At 34.8% G+C, this 16,149-nt stretch overlaps 1 protein-coding gene and 1 long non-coding RNA gene across 7 annotated transcripts in view; one reads left to right on the top strand and one right to left on the bottom strand.

Annotated features, from left to right (window-relative positions):
* Window positions 1-16,149, top strand: part of FAM227B (family with sequence similarity 227 member B) — a 124,870-nt gene that overhangs the window by 55,603 nt on the left and 53,118 nt on the right. The window lies entirely within an intron of this gene.
* Window positions 9,710-14,707, bottom strand: LOC125180698 (uncharacterized). The gene is made up of 2 exons (XR_007159491.2): window positions 14,323-14,707; window positions 9,710-12,245 (listed from the first exon to the last, which is right to left on the bottom strand). It is a non-coding gene; the product is annotated as an uncharacterized lncRNA (long non-coding RNA).

The following is a 16,149-nucleotide window of genomic DNA, read 5'->3' as shown; positions in this document are numbered from 1 at the left end:
CCTTTATGCGACATGGTAAGGCTTGTTAATGTGCGGACCTACCTCACTTACATTTGTATTTGCCTCATTGCAGTGTCACTTTAAAATATGTCCACTCTGATGCCATCTCCAAGCTAGACTTTCACAGTATTGCAGAATAATCTAAAGAAGCTAATTAGAAATAACTTTGGCAGGTGGGGAGAATGTACACTTATTTATTGAGAAGGCTCTATTGGAACCTTTCATTCTGCCTTCAAAATATTTCTTGGAACTGTCACTCTAATATATTCCTCCTTGTCCCTTGACTCAGGTTTAGCAAAGTTTATCACTGAAGCAGGATGTGGCATATTTTAAAATGGAAGGCCAAATTTCATACCAGTATGGTCAAACTAGAAGTGACATACTTGGCAGGATAAGTGTCATACGTTAATTACTGCAGAGACTAAATTTCCAAGTGAAAGTTGGCATTCACAACCTCTAGTCCTTCCTGCTATAATCTGGTTTTAAGAAAAAGTTAAGCCTGGGGGTAAGGGGGAAAAAAAAAAAGAAAAAACTTGCAAATTCAGTTTTTAAATGGGAATATATTTAGACAGTTATATATATATATAACTGCAACTATAATTGCAGTTACCATTAATGGAATTCACCTAAAAATCTGTGTTCTTGGTAAGGCAGCACGAAGGCGGTACAGAAATGAAATTCAGCAGTTAGAGTCTCAATTTTTTTAAGAAGCGCCTGCTTAAGAAAACTTGTATTAATAGAATAAATTAAGATATGAAAGTGAGCAACAAATTATTAATCTTTTTAGCACTTCCACGATTTCATTCTTTGGAGCAAAATAAGCTATTTTTCTCAAAGTTCTGAAAGAGTGAATTATATAAAACATCAAAGCAATTCAATGAAAATTCCAGAACTTTTAGAACAGAAAATTATAAAATTTTATCTGAATTTCTGTAAATAATCTGTAGTTAAGCTCAAAATATCAAGCCAGGGATATCCAGTGACTACACAGTAAAGTGGGGGAAGCAATAGTATCTATCATCACCAGGTTTGTGTTTTGCATTTTTAAATAAATCAGAAACAAGTGCAGGGTATACATGGTATTACATCCCTATGTTGACAGAGGAAATGTCTTGAATTGTTTGTTCCATCATCTTGAAGTGCAGTTAGTTAAGCTAATGAAATGTTATATTTTTAACTACCCACTTGCATGACAGAATTTCCATAAGATTGTGAAGTGCTATTCCTTGGCATTATGCACTGTGGTACTGTTCCTTCTGCTGGTGAAGTTCTATTTGCAGAATTTCTGTCAGGTAAAATTTCCTTCACTCCAATTATTGAACTGCTTATTTCTGCTGCACACATTTGAAGTGATGCTACATTCCTGATAGACATAGGTGCATTTCAGTGGTAGATATGTGGAAATATTACTACCTACGACATACAAAGGAACTTTGGAACCCTCATGATATTGCAGAGCTATTCTATTTCTATGCCAGGTATTATAAAAAAAAAAATTAAGAAACACCACACCTTTTTTTTGAAGGGGGGGAGGGGAATTAGAGAATGGAAAAGAATGGAAAGGTGGAATATTATCTGAAATGTTACTTTCATGAACTGGATTCTATTTCTTTGACTTTTTATTCCTATTTTGCCACTCTATAATTTCAGATATTTCAGCTGTATTTCATAAACTGTTCTGATCTTTAGTATGTTCTGTTTTGGAAGTATTTTCATGAGTCAAACATATTTTTGCTTCTACTGAAAGAAGAGGTTATAGAAGAGAAAGAAGAGAATTCTCTTAAAGAAGAGAAATACTTTACTGCCTGTTTGGCATTCTGAGATTTCCCTAGTAGCCAATTTCAAGTTATGGGTACTGAAACAGGATTCCAACCTGGAATGTTTTTCAGCTCATAGAGGGTTTGCACTGGCTGATGTTTCTAGTGTTGAAGTTATACCATGAATACAAATCAAATTTTTCTTTCGAGTTCCTTAGTTTAATTTCTATATCCTTTTGTCTGATTTAAAGTTCTTTCCTGTAGTGTGTTGTATGTATTTAAATTTAACTTCTATGTGATCTGCATAATTGCTTTCAGGATACAGTATAACTGTTTAGGTTAAAAAAAAAAATCTCACTGATATGCTAATATACAGTTTCTGAAACTTGGCAGTATTCTTCAGAGAAAAAATTTACGAACTCCATACAAAAAGGCATATTCACATGGCAGCCATTGTGAATAAATAGTAGAGAGAATCCTTGATCTTGGGATCACAGGTGGGGAAACTGATGTGTGAAGAGATGTACATTTTCCAAGGCTATGAAATAAGGCAGCCATAGATCTAAGAATGCAATTTAAGTGACTTCACTGCAGGAGCTTGCAGAATGAGAACAAGCACTTCGTTTGTATCTTGGAATATGATTTGCTTTCTAGTTTCTACCTCTTGTCATCATGTTTTTCCTTTATTTTGTACCATATACAAAACAGTGCATGCAAGTTTACACAGTTGTCTTTGTACATGTGTTTAGAAACAGTGTATGAATTGTCAAACAAAAAACATTCCCAGAGTGGGATAAAGGTTCAGTAAATGATGAGGGGTCATAGAACTTTTTTGACTTTTTAGAGAGAGATATATATATATAATATATATATATATTCATTTTATTTCTCCCACCAGTCTATTGCTCAGCTAGTCAGAACTCCAACATGTAGTTCCTCACAACTCTATCCTGGACCTCGGTACCAGAACAGGTGGTAGTGGGTCTTGTTTTATATATTTATTTTGCCAAAATTCATCAGAATACTTGCCCTTCCCCTTCTCCCCAGTAAAAATCATAAGATTCGCCTTTCATTTTGGAAGATGCTACTGTCTTGTTTACACAAGGCAGTTCAATTTCGCCTTTGGCTGGAGAAACAGCTAACTCACAAAATTTGTTTTCTTGTGTGTGTAGTGTCTGTTTGGAATTTTCCAGAATAAACGGGTAAATAAGATGCACGGTAGGTGGGAGAGAGGCTGGAAGAGATCTTTGGCATGAATCTGCCATCTCCAAGTATTTAGTCAAGCAAGGTTAGTTTCACTAAGTCCATGAGAGTATGAAATATAAATGTCAGCAATAGTTTATAAAGTAGAATTTAACATTTTTTATCAATAAGCAAACTATTAATCAGTGTCATAATAATCATGGAATAAGCAGCCCTTGCTGCTTCATCATGTATAGTTCTAAATCACTAGTTTTCTTTCACTTTCTCACTATAACAAAGATGATGATGATGATACTGGATCATATAATTCCTCTGTTTTGGAGCAGAAAACCCACCTGACTTCAATGATTTTCCTTAAAAGCTGATGGCATGATAAAGTCATTCTATTTAAAATTCAGTATTAGAAGATAAGAATATTAAGAGCAGCTTTATTGTACAAAATGAAAGCAGATAAATTATCTCTGCTTTATCAAAGCTTTACACATTCTAGAAACAGATGCCCCTTCAAATCAATACAAAATTCCTAGATATTAACTTTTTGAACAATAACAGCTGTTAGGAATCAATCCCTCTTGTCTAAGTGCTCTTGGAGTAGACCAGATTTACTTTAAAATTAAACTATCACAGAATGAGTTTCTAAAATCAATGTATTTTCATACTTAGTCCAAGGGAATTCAGGTTAATACATAATTAATTCTATATTTAACAGCTTATTTCATAATATGGGAAGTCTTTTGTAACTTAAGTTAGAATTTTACCTTTGCCCTTCCTCACAGAGTAAGGAATTTGTAACCTAGCTTTTCTATTTTTCTTTTTCTCCTGCTTGTTTTAATCTATTTACAAGAATGACAAATAAACAGAGGCTGGTATGGATTCAGTTGGTTCTATTGCTTGCCAGGAAAAATTATTCCAGCACCTTCCTGAAGAGATGAGTCAGTCTGGGAGTTTGACCTAGTGTTTTGTTTTGGTTTTCCTTGTTTTATGTTTACTTCTGCAAATTTTTTAAAAAAATTAAATATTTGGAGATAGAGTTTCAAAAAGTAGGAAAATGCCTGATGTTTGAGCTCCCGCTAGATCCTTCACCACATGCCTGCATACACATGCAATTCCCTGCATGACTGCACCTGTTCAAGCTTTTTGCTATTCTGAGCGTCCATCTGTGTGTGGCAACTAGTCTGCTTTTTAAATGGAGATCCATTTCTAGTGCCTTCTGGGCAACAGTAACCAGTGTATTCAAAGACAGTGATAGCATGGCACTTTTCCAGTCTTTTTTTTTTTTTTTTTTTAAGTACTCCGTCATTCTTCCCCTTGCTGCAAATTTACCCTAAGTTTTGGGAATTCAGATGTTTTAATCTGTAAATTGATGGCACTATTTAGTTAGCTTTGCTCCTTTTCTCTAGTACTGCTCAAGTGACTGCTCATTCATAACCCTATTTTTAGCCATTATTTTTATTAACAACAAGCATATGGCTTAAAAAGTATTTTAGGTGACTAAAGGCAATACTTAAATCTGAAAAAAAAAAAAAAGACTGCTTTGTAGTTTATTGCCCATCAGTGGAAGAATTACAGTTCCGACTTTCCAACTAACTCAGAAGCAGAGACAAAGAGGGCGTTCCTGTGTACTAAAATAAAAGTTGGAAAAGGTGAGAGAAGGCATAGTGTCACATCTAACCCAGTACTATTCTTGACAATGACCAGTACAGCACAGACTTTCTGTAGTATCAGTCCAGCAGTGGGGTGGGGTGAGAGAAGATAATTTTCCTGTGTTTATTTTGAACCTGTTGCCTGATCATTTTCCTAGATGCCCCTTCCCCTTTCTCATGATGTGAAGAACAGTGAATAATTAGTGACTTATTTGTGCTGCTTATGGCCACTATCACGTTCCCCTCAGTCGATTTTCAAGCTGAGAAGAGCTACTGTTGTTTTGTCTCCCATGGAGTTTTGATCATACCACAGTGGAAATCTCACTCTGTTCTGCAAAAGCAGGACTTAAGTTTTAAAGGTACTGATCTTCCTGTCAAGGAACTTTCTGGAGAGCAGTGTACACAGGGCTTACAGTATTTTTCCCCCCAATAAAAATACAATAATTCTAAATGGTTAGGAAATTATACAAGTGCGTTGCTATATACTCCATTCAGCATCAATTTGATTTGTTGGAAAGTATGGGAGAAACCAAAAAAGATGGTCAGTCTGCAAGAGGGGAGCAGAACCTCCCAGGAATACTAGGAAATAACATCAGTCTTGACTGTCTAAATTTGGGGTAAGATTGGATAATAAGGTATATTACTAGAAGTTACATTGAATGAAACTGGTGCAGTCTACATGACTTCTGAGGAACAGAGAAAGCTGTACTAGGGTTTCAAGGAATTATCCTACTCATTTTTTTCCTCAGTTTCACCTGACTTTCGTGTAACAATTTTCAGGAAAAGTGCTTCTTTGCAGGTGTCCAAATTTAATCATGAGAACTAGGAAGGCTGTAAAAGTAGTTACATTTAATTCAAGAAAAAAATTGGTGTTTGTGATGTATTTCTAGTCAGCCTGAAGTAAACTATCTTTTCTTCAGATATAACAATCTACTGTATTTTTTGGCTATAAAGGTTGGACGTGGTGCTTAGGGATGTGGTTTAGTGGGTGACATTGGTAGTAGGGTTATGGCTGGACCAGATGATCTTGCAGGTCTTTTCCAACCCTAATGATTCTATGATAAGAAAATATTTGTTCTGGAAGCATTGTTATGTTCTATAGAGCTAGAGACAACTCTATTGGAGCTAATTAACAGGATGTTGGTAGATTGTATGGAAGAATCTCAGCCTTGTATAACATTCACAGTCTCATAACTTAAGATTAATTCAAATAGGAAAGCAGAGCCAACATACGTGTTCAAGAGAGGTTTTTCTGTCACTGAAACTGCCTCTCTCTCCTCTCCACTGTGCTTCCTAAGGTATGCTAAGTGGATTCAATATGTTCCAAGTCTGAGTCAAGTCTGAAGGTGAAAGAGTTTGTAGGAATAGCAGTGTTAATCATCTCTTTTTCTTTACGTTGTCACTTAATGGTCAATTAGAGTCAACAGTGTTTATCATTTAATGGTCTAGATGAAAGGAAATGTCCTTGTCTAGTCCTCTTTTTCTGGTAGATACGTGTACTGGGTAAAGGACCTCACAATAAATAATAATAAACACAGTATCTCAATTGTATGTGGACGTTTGTGTTTTAAAGGATATTATGAATACGATCAGCTGAGGTGTATACTATAATTGCGTTCAGTCTGTTGTTTTACATTGATATCCTGAATTGCTGCAAAAAAAGGATGTAGAAAAAATTTAGGGGAAAAATGAAAAGTACATGCAGTTCAATTTAATGAAAATGCAGAACTTGTTTTAATAAATTCATAGGAGATTTATTGTGATAGTTTTTATTCAAAGTTATTTTCTCAGTACTGGTCCTAGTATTTGGTAAAAGGATTTTCTAATGCTGCTGTTTTGCAATTTACTCTTAAGTCAAAGTAGAGATCAAAGGGAATCCTGTTTTCTCTCCGGGGAAATGTGTTGTTCCTTTCAGTTGTCCCTACTGATAATTACACTAATTAAGCTTCTAATTGTCACATCCAGAGATACTATCATTTGCAAGACCATAAATCTTTGCTGATTCACTTTATTCCAATGCTTTTCCTTTACTTTGACAATGAACACAAACACAGTATTTTATTTAGGTGCCTAACACTTTTCAAGCATGAGGCCCAGTAATAAGGATGCAGAAATGTTATTTTAGCTCAAATATTGATGTGTATATTCAGAATTGAGTTACATAGGAACTTAAGTATTAGAGCCCCAAAACAATATGGATAAACTTGTAGTGTTCAACTGAGATGCATCCTAAGAGTATATATATTTAGGAAATTCCACTATGATGAAGTTCTAGAAGAGTTCTAGAAGCATTCAGATTGCTGTGTAACTGGTTATATTTATTTAATTTATGAACTATTAGGAATTATAAGATATCCTCTGGTATTCAGAGAGGGACAAAGAAAAATTTGCCATTACTATGAAAGAGAAAATTATATGTAAGACCAAATTTAACTTCCTGAAAGTGGTATTCAAGTCTGGAAACAGTTTTAGGTGTTTTTATGTATTTACATCAAATAAGTAAAATGGATCTCAGAAAAATCTGAGTTCTAGCTACAGCACTAGTCCAAAAATCAGGAAACATATTAAGGTGTTTATCAGGGCCTCATCACCTGATATTCAAAACTACTGTAATAATTAGAATCAGAATCTTACCTCCTTCCTCTTTCTAAGCCTCAAATAGATTCAGAGAGTAGAAAGGCCTTGAAGTGTTTCATCCTTTATTGGGGGGGGGGAGTAAGCAACCACAACTCCTAAAGCCTCTTGGAAGCTGCTCTTTCAATTAAGAGTATCTTGAAATCTGCCTAACAGTAACAGGGAACAGAACTTCTGTGCCTGTGTTTTTTGGCTCGTAATGGTGGTGGTTTTTTGTATGCATGCATTGATTTGAATGATCAAGATATCAGTTACCATTTCTTAAGAGTTTGCCACCATGTTAAAAATCTATTGGCTTTTTCCTGCCAATACACTTTCTGTTGTTAGTGACAGGGTTACACGCAGTATTTAATTAGAAGGGCAGATATAATGTATGTATGTTTTCAATTCTTCTCTTCCACATGCAAATGCAATATGAATGTAATATTTCCTTACCTAGGCTTGAAATTAAAATATTTTATTTGAAATTTATAAATATTTAAACTAGACAATTGTTTCAATATAAAAAAAAAAAGTTAACTTCAATGTAGTTGGATCCTTTGGTGGTCAGTATAAAGGAGAGCAAACTTATTTTCATTGTAGAACTGTTTCAGTTCCCTAAATTGTGCTGCTCAAGATTGTTGAGATATTTTGCTAGTATCTCCATAGCTGAAAATAGAGATTTTTTTTTTTCTTCCCACATGCAAACAGAAAGGTTCTGGAAGCATTCATCCACTATGTAATCTCTCTGACAGCACACACACTACTAGTGGAATTTCCTAGATATGCATGCAACAGACATTTGCCTCGTCTCATAGAAAGGCTGGGGAGGGGAGGACACTGAAATTGTGCCATACTTTTTGTCTATGTTAATTATAAATAAAGTGTAACTTTCAATTGATTCTTCCCTTCCCACTTTCATTTGTGGGCATTTCATGACATGCTAAAATAACTAATGACAGTCCAGATATTCTGTTTTTTACATCAAAATAACCAAAAGCATTTTTAGTGGTTAAATGCTTTCATTTAAGCTGAAAGAAAAGAAAAAAAAAAGAAAAAAAAGGCAAAACAGCAGAGTAAAAGTTTAAAGAGTACAGCTTCTGTGTGATATTAGAGCAGGCTCAGAGCTTGTTCTAATTTTCTGCATGCTAAGTTTCTACTAAAATCAACAAAAGCTGCATGTGAAGAGGCATTTCAGGGCCCATTCACAGTTTAATGATTGCTAAAGAAATAAATGCAAATTAATCTGATTTTATTTTAATTGAGAAAATTTGGATTCTGAGTTTGGGACAAAATTGTACCTAGATTTCCATATGACTATGTAAGATGTCATTTTACTTCTGATTATGTTTTATGTAATCTGATTAGGTAATCATCTTGAGCAGTTTGCTTGTGTGGCTAGTCCTTTACATGCCATTGATTTATACGTGTGTTTTCTGAATTGGCTCTACAAGGTCTGAGATATTTTCAAAAAAATCCTCTGAAAATTTATTGTAGCTAATGTGATATTGTTTCCAGCTGTTTCTACCCAGAACTGTTATTAAATACTGGAAGATAAGGCAACCAGATCACTTTCTCTATCAGACTTTGACACTAGGTCATGGGAATTAATAATGTTCAAAATGTATCTCAGGTTGAAGTTGGAAAAGCCCGTCAGAGATTTCAACCAGCAGCAGATGTTAAAGACAGACTCTGATCCAATTATTACCTTGCACTGCAAAAGAGGAGAAATGTTTTGGAGGCCAGTTATGATACTTAGTCTTTCTGGGTGGCCTGCTTGTCTTTTCTTCAACCAATATATTCTAAATTTTACTGAAGATGCTTTCAGGTCATTGAGCTAGCAATGGAAAATTTCATTCCTTCCTGCCACACATGAAGATATTAGTGAAATAAGATGTTGGTAAGATATTGAGAAAGATAGTGTCTGAGCTGATAGAAACAGGTTTTTTTTAAGTTTTTACTGCTGTATTTTGTTAGGATGTAACACAGCTATTTGGGAAGTTTCTGTGCTATTTCCTAATTGTGTGTGCAAGCTAATATTGAGGATGATATACAATAAATAATATTGAAAGAACAGAAACTTCCATAACTTTTCCTTGTTCACCAGAGGCAGCAGATTCAAAGGCCTGGATGCTAACCATTTTGTATGTGCTTTTAGTTATTACAGATTTTTCTCATGTGATGAAAGGATCAACAGCTGGTAGTGTTTATTTAGGCATTCATTCATGAGATAAGGAGTATGTATTGGTCATGTGAGTAACACCTATAAATTATGCTGGGTATAGTTTGCAGTGTCTGAAGGCTTTAGCCACCTTATAAAACTGTCCTGTCCCTATTCCTACAATTGCTCTCCACTTGCGAGCATGTCTGGCATACTGGATGATGTGGTAATGGTGATGATAACTAAGATTAGTCTGACAGTAGAGGTTACAGTCACAGCTGAATATTCATAAAGCTTATTTTAAAGGAAAGAAATCTACCAAACAATTCTGCTAGTATGTTAAAGCCATCAAGAACACAGTGCTTTAATTAATATGAGGAAGAGAGAAATCAAAAACTGTTTTAATAGTTTGCATGCATATTTAAAAAAAATATATCTTTAATCATGTTGTATACTTGTAAGCTGTAAAATTCTGTTCATGTGCTGCAAGTGCATAAGAGGGTACAAATAAAAGGAAAAGTTAATGAAAAATAGTTCTATTTTTTGCAGATGTTTAAATAAAATATTCCATTAGTTGATTAGGGATGCTGGAGGCTGCAATCCTGCTTGTGCCCTGTCATCAACACTAGGCATACTCTAAACAATATGCTTCTATAGATGCTAATGCTAATCATGGAAATAGACTTTTTATGTGCTGAAATAATAATATTCAAGAACTCTTCTATGTCATTATGCTGGCATTGGGACTTGATGAACTTTTTAGGTCCGTTCCAACTGAACTGTTCTATTCAATCCTATGTGCATCTATCTGTTTTTAGATGAAGTCAGACACTTTAATGTCTTCTGCTGTGCTGCAGTTGTCTAAATGTGTATAAAGATTTGACACTCTTGTAATGAGGGCATCAATCCAGTTTTTTGTTTTGCAGACTGAAAATGGGTTGGATTAGTTATTTGATAAGAAAATGAAAATATATATATATTTGAAGGCACTAACAAGATGTGCTTCATGAAGCTGTGTTATTCTAGCAGCCTTCGTATTGATTCCTCAGTAGCTGTGTCCAGCTACAAATCTAAAACTAAATTAATACATATCTAAAATAACCTGAGGTGAAAGATATCCCATGCTCCCTGGGAGGCAGGATTTTTTCAAGAATCAAGGTGTGATTGTTGTCCATAGGTTCATGCCTGGTGTGCCCCACCAATAAGCACTTGTTTTATTTAAGGACTGAGAAATGTGAGGTACACGCTAACTGTTGAACGTCTTGGTAACTTGGTCTGCAGACAAATTCATTTTTGCAGTGATTAAAAAAAAAAAAAGTAGGGAGAACAGCTGATCTTCATCTGGTTAAACTATGTTGTAAAATCATCTCTAAGAATGTTATACTATAAACATAAAATATTTGACAAAACTTCTAGTAGAAGTTTTGGTTATAGTATACAAACTTGAGAATATTGAATCCAGGAAACAGAAACTGTTATCCAGTAGTTTGGGATTATTAAATGAGCAGAATCAGGAAAAGAAACCTCAGTTCCTTTTGCCAGATGACGTTTTGGGAGAAGAGCTTTCTGTTTGCAAGATGTCTTAATATATAAAAATCTTCAGCTGTCTATTGTAAGAGTTCATGTTATGAGTTTTCTGATTATTTCCTAACTTTAAAGCAAATAAGACTAGCAGAACATCAGATTAAACTTAGAAAGAAAAATAAATACAAAATAGAGATGGCTCTTCATACAGTATTGCTAAGCACCAAAAGACACTAGATTTTTTTTTTTTAAACTTCAAAGATTACTGAGCTAATTAGTAGGAAAATTCATAGAGGACTATTTAATACAGAGTCACCACCTGTGGTTCCTAAGCCACAAAATGCTTGTGGCCAGGAGAGATTTTTGTGGAAATATCACTGTGCTTGCTGTGCTCTTACAGTCTTCCTTAGGCATCTCATATTGGTCAGAGTTGGAAATAGGATACTGCACTCTGTGTACCTTTGGCTTGATTGAGTACAGCTATTCTTGTATTCTGTCATAAAATGAAACAATCCGGATAAGTCTTATTTTTTCTATTAAAAGAAGTCAGATTTTCAAGCACAATATAGCAGATTCAGCAATTAGCTCTCTGATGATGAGATCTCCATATGTTCATTTTGTCTTTTACAATTTTCTCATGTGAGCAGAAAGCCTAATCTATATTCTATATTTAAATAAGTAGGAATCAATAGCAAATCTTCTTGAATTTTTAGATTGCTCAATTCCATTCTTACTCACAGCCTGCAGTGCTTTGCTTCACAAGCTTGATTAGAAAGACATCTTTTTCTCATTTTCCTTAACTTTTGGAGAAGTTTCAAGGGAAATAAGTGGTATCTGATGATTTTCAAAGTTGTTGTTTGTGTTGATGTTAGAATGACATTTAAACAATCCTCCCATCATCGACCTCTTCTTGAATTTTTAATTTTTGAATCTTTAGCCTCTGTCTGACGCCTTGTCTTGGGGTCTACTTATTCTGTGCTTTGTCCCTTCAGAAGTGTTCCTTTACACTTCCTTTAAAAAATTCATTTTCTCCAAGGCTCATAGGACCAGTCATGTAGGTAATTTCATATCAGAGAAGCAGGTCATGTGGTATTTGCAGCATGTCTAATTTTGAGTTCCTTTTTCAGTGAGGGAAGAGAGAAGGTGTTTTCTCTTCAATGATAAAATACAAGGTCATTGATCTTAGTGCAGTAGAACAGATTCTCCTCTTCAGAAACCTTTCTTCACATCTTTGGGTCAGGATGGCAGTAGCATTACTCTGCTATAAAGATCTCCTTTTTCCTTCTTTTTAAATTGAGGTCGTTTTGAAAAGCTTTTTTTTTTTTTTTTTAATTTCATGTATATCTGGAAAGTTAAAAAAAAAAAAAAACAAAACTTCAGAAGTTAAAAATTACAGCGCTTTAGATGGCAAAACTGTTCTCTGTTCAGATAATTAGAGGCAGCATTTCTAATTTTAATGACAAAGATTGGACTAGTTTTTCTTGGCTGTCAAGAATTTGCACAGATCTGAGACACTAAATTAGATTCCTTGTGGGGTTAACAGAATAATTAAAAAGCCTATTAACATTACTATTTTCAAATGATTACTTTGGAAAGCAAGGAGTGAAAAGAGGTGCATCTCCAAGCCTAGCCTTGTGATAGTACTGCGTGGATCAAAATCTGTCACCTGTCATGTAGAAAAACAGATTACAACATAGTTTACAAGGCTGTCGTGAAAATAAGCCATTTCTTACGAGCACCAAAAGGATGCAGGTGTTTGTTTCACATGATAAGAATTGTTAAAAATCTCCAAATATGCTTTTAAAGATTTCTTTAAGAAATGACTTTATAAGAAGTAATGTCTGGTCTCTCTGCTTATCGTCAAGTCTACTACACAATGGGCTAGCAGTATTAGGTATCTGTTTAAGGCTGATTGATTGTTGCAGCACACTTTAAAGCTGACCTGCTGTGTTTTTTGGCTTGCTTTTCAGAATGGCCTTTGTCATTCGAGAGAATTTAGTAAAATATCTCACTGAGCAAAACAACTTTCATTTAACTTGGACTTGTTGGTGGATAATTTTTGGCTATATAACTGTTCAGAATATATATTCATTCTGTCTCACCACTATTTAACAAATATTATTTAAAATGCTTTTTAATGAAGAAGCTGCCTGAAACTCCTTATTTTCATAATAAGCTGTGAATATATATATATGTTGAAACCTGATAGTACAATAATATATTGTAATATAATGTAGAATCATTAAATAAATATCCATACTTTGCGCATACTTATATACAAGCATACATGCACAGACTTCATTGATGTTCAAAACTACGTTTTTGATTCTTCAATGATTTTTTTGAAATACATCCAAAAAATTGTTCAAAAGATGTTTGATTACATTCAGAATCACGAGCAAGTTTAGAGATCTTTTGACAAATATCAGTGTGCTCCAAAAACTGTAGAACTTTCGTAATTATCTTAATTAACATAATCTGTAGTTTAGAAAACTACATTAAAATGTTTCAGCTTTGTATTTAAAAGGTAATAAGAACAGTGTTAGTTTCAGATATGCATATAGTAAAGCAAGAGGTGATTATCATATTAGGTTACTAAAGAAAAGGAATAATTAAACTAATTCTACACACCACCTTTGAAATACAACTCTATTTGCAACTTCGTGACTAAACTAAAGTACTTTACAAAAAATAATGATGTCTGTGCTCATGAAAACAGCAAAGGGCTACAAAATTAGAGAAGTTCTGCACTGTTATTCACAACCACTGACAGCTACGCTGGAAGTCTTAATTTAGGCAATCGCTAATAATTCACTGGTGTGGAAGACAATGGCAAAGCAATTAATTTTTAAGTGTGAATGTTTTTAGTGATTGTTTTCCAAACACCTGAACCTATATAATAATAAAACAGTAAAGGCTGTATACAGACAAAATACTAGTTGACGTCGGTGGGAGTTTCATCTGTGTAAGGTCTTCATTATTCAGACCTCATGAAGAAAGGCTAAAAAAAAAAAAGTGACTATAATAATCTTAACAGCTAGATGTTAATGAGAACATCAAGGCTTAATATGTTTCAGCTGATTCAAAATCAAAATATGATTCTGAATTTCTTTTAAACAGATAACAGTTCTGTATTTTTCACTTTTGCAATCATGCTAAAAATACAACTGTTTGTAGATAGTGTTACAGTTACACAGCAGTAAACGCAACATGGCAGACCACAGATCTCTTGTGCACATTAGATAAATATCTGCCACCACTACTATCTCGTGAACGGTAAAGATTTAGCATGTACAATGATGAAACAAAAACATTCACCACGGTGTTACTATCAGCGGTAAATTCATCAAGTGTGTACAAATGCCTAATGACCTGTCAAAATGAAGAATCAATGTGAGAATTTTGCAAAGATGTAACTTACTCCTGAAAGTCTCTTACTTTTCTTCTTTTTCCAACTTCCTTCTCTTTTCACTCCAGTTCTTTCTCCTTGCCAGGAACAGAGTCCTGTTGAAGAGAAGGCACTAATTCCTTAGCAGTAAGGGAGAAATCAGATAAAATGAAAGCCTGTGTGGCTCTCCTCTGTAGGATGACATGTTGTAAAAATATGATTGTATTCTGAAAAGTGACTGTAGAGATGGCGTCTTGGGAGTGAGTGAGGGAAGGTTATGTTTATTATCTGTTAATGATTTCCAGATCAAGTTGGCTCAGTTTGCAAGTTTAAAAAAAATAAAAAACACAAAAACCACACCCAACAAACAACCCTTTTTTAACTACATTCTCTGCAGGCTCAATTTGGGATTTAGAAATCATGCTGTGCTAATTCTAACCCAAGTATTACTGTCAGCAATAAAAAGGTTCTTCAGGGTACAGTGTGTCTTTAGTTAAACTGTCCATCAGTGGACTGTAAATGAATGTTAATTCTTGTGATGATGAGAAGTCTGTCAAAATCAGGATCTGTCTAGTACTGGTTATTCTTGATTAATTCTTCCTTATGAACTGTCTAAAAACTTATGTCTGTGTAAGAGGTTTCTGGACTTACCTCCTGTGGAGAAATGTTGAAGGAAGAGGAATAAACCCTAGAGCTATTAATTTTGCATTGGTCTTAGGAATGATAGGTAAGGTCACAGGAGTTATAAAAAGTCCTGACATAGTGACCATCTTGTTGAGTTTACATTTCTCAAGGATTTGAGTCTGTGGTGTTCATGTGTAACACAAATGAGACAAGTGTGTGGGAAGAAGTGGTATTTTAATTAAACTAAATGGTGTAGTTTGGAAAACAGCAGTTTCAGACATGCAGGTCCTTTAGATCCAGTTGTAATCATAATGTTATCAGAAACGGAGCCTGCAATTCAAAGAATGCTGGGATTTGTTTAAGCATGGCCTCTGACAATGCTTTTATGACACCAGTGGTCTTGGTCATTACGGTAAAGGGAAAAGGGACAAAAGCAGTAACACTTTGCTCCTTCCTTCCTCTTTCTGCCAGATATTCAGTCATTCAGTTTGTACTCCCATCTTGTCAACAAAGACATTACTGACATGTCAGGCTGCAGGGCTGAGCCATGTTCTGGGACATGGCTTTTCCACTGTAGTTCTCACTAGGGTGGCAATCTGGGCTGCGTACTGCCTTTCCCTGTCTCACTCATCCTGGGACACTGGGATTCTTTGGGGACTAAGGTAGGAGGAGAAAGTGTTCTTGTTCTTTGGCTTTGTTTTTCTCTTGTTTTTCCTCCTTTCCAATCTTTTGGCATCACCTTTATGAGTAGCTTATCTCTAGCCTCATCTTGTTAGTTACCAAATCTTTTTCCACTTTGTCCACTTTCTTTTTTCCAGAGAGAACACTACTCTATGGCAGGAGACCACCAGGATTTGAAATCACTCCTGGTTTATTGAGCAATATAACTTCTGCCCTCAGCACGCCACCAGAGGAGTTCTAAGTCTTCTCTATTCCTGCTGTGTATTTCCTCCTCAGAAATGTTCCATGCCAGTAAAATCTGAATTTGATACTAGCTAAATTTTTTGGATTATCCTTTCAGGTCCTTGTCCACCTGTTTGCTGCTGCACATTTCCATTAAAGTATTTTTATTTATGCTTGTCACTTCTGCAAGCAGTGAGAGGTTTTCTTACAGCACACAGATGTTATTCCCAGATAGCATGTGTCTGGCACCTTTTTATGAACAAGGTTAGATTATAATCCAGTTTGAGGTAGGAGACTAATTTATTAATTTTCTTTACTAAATTCAGATCTTAG

This window comes from Anser cygnoides, chromosome 11, assembly GCF_040182565.1.
Source record: "Anser cygnoides isolate HZ-2024a breed goose chromosome 11, Taihu_goose_T2T_genome, whole genome shotgun sequence".
NCBI lineage: Eukaryota > Metazoa > Chordata > Aves > Anseriformes > Anatidae > Anser > Anser cygnoides.
Note: the sequence above shows the minus strand (reverse complement) of the source record. Positions and strands in the feature narration are given on the sequence as shown.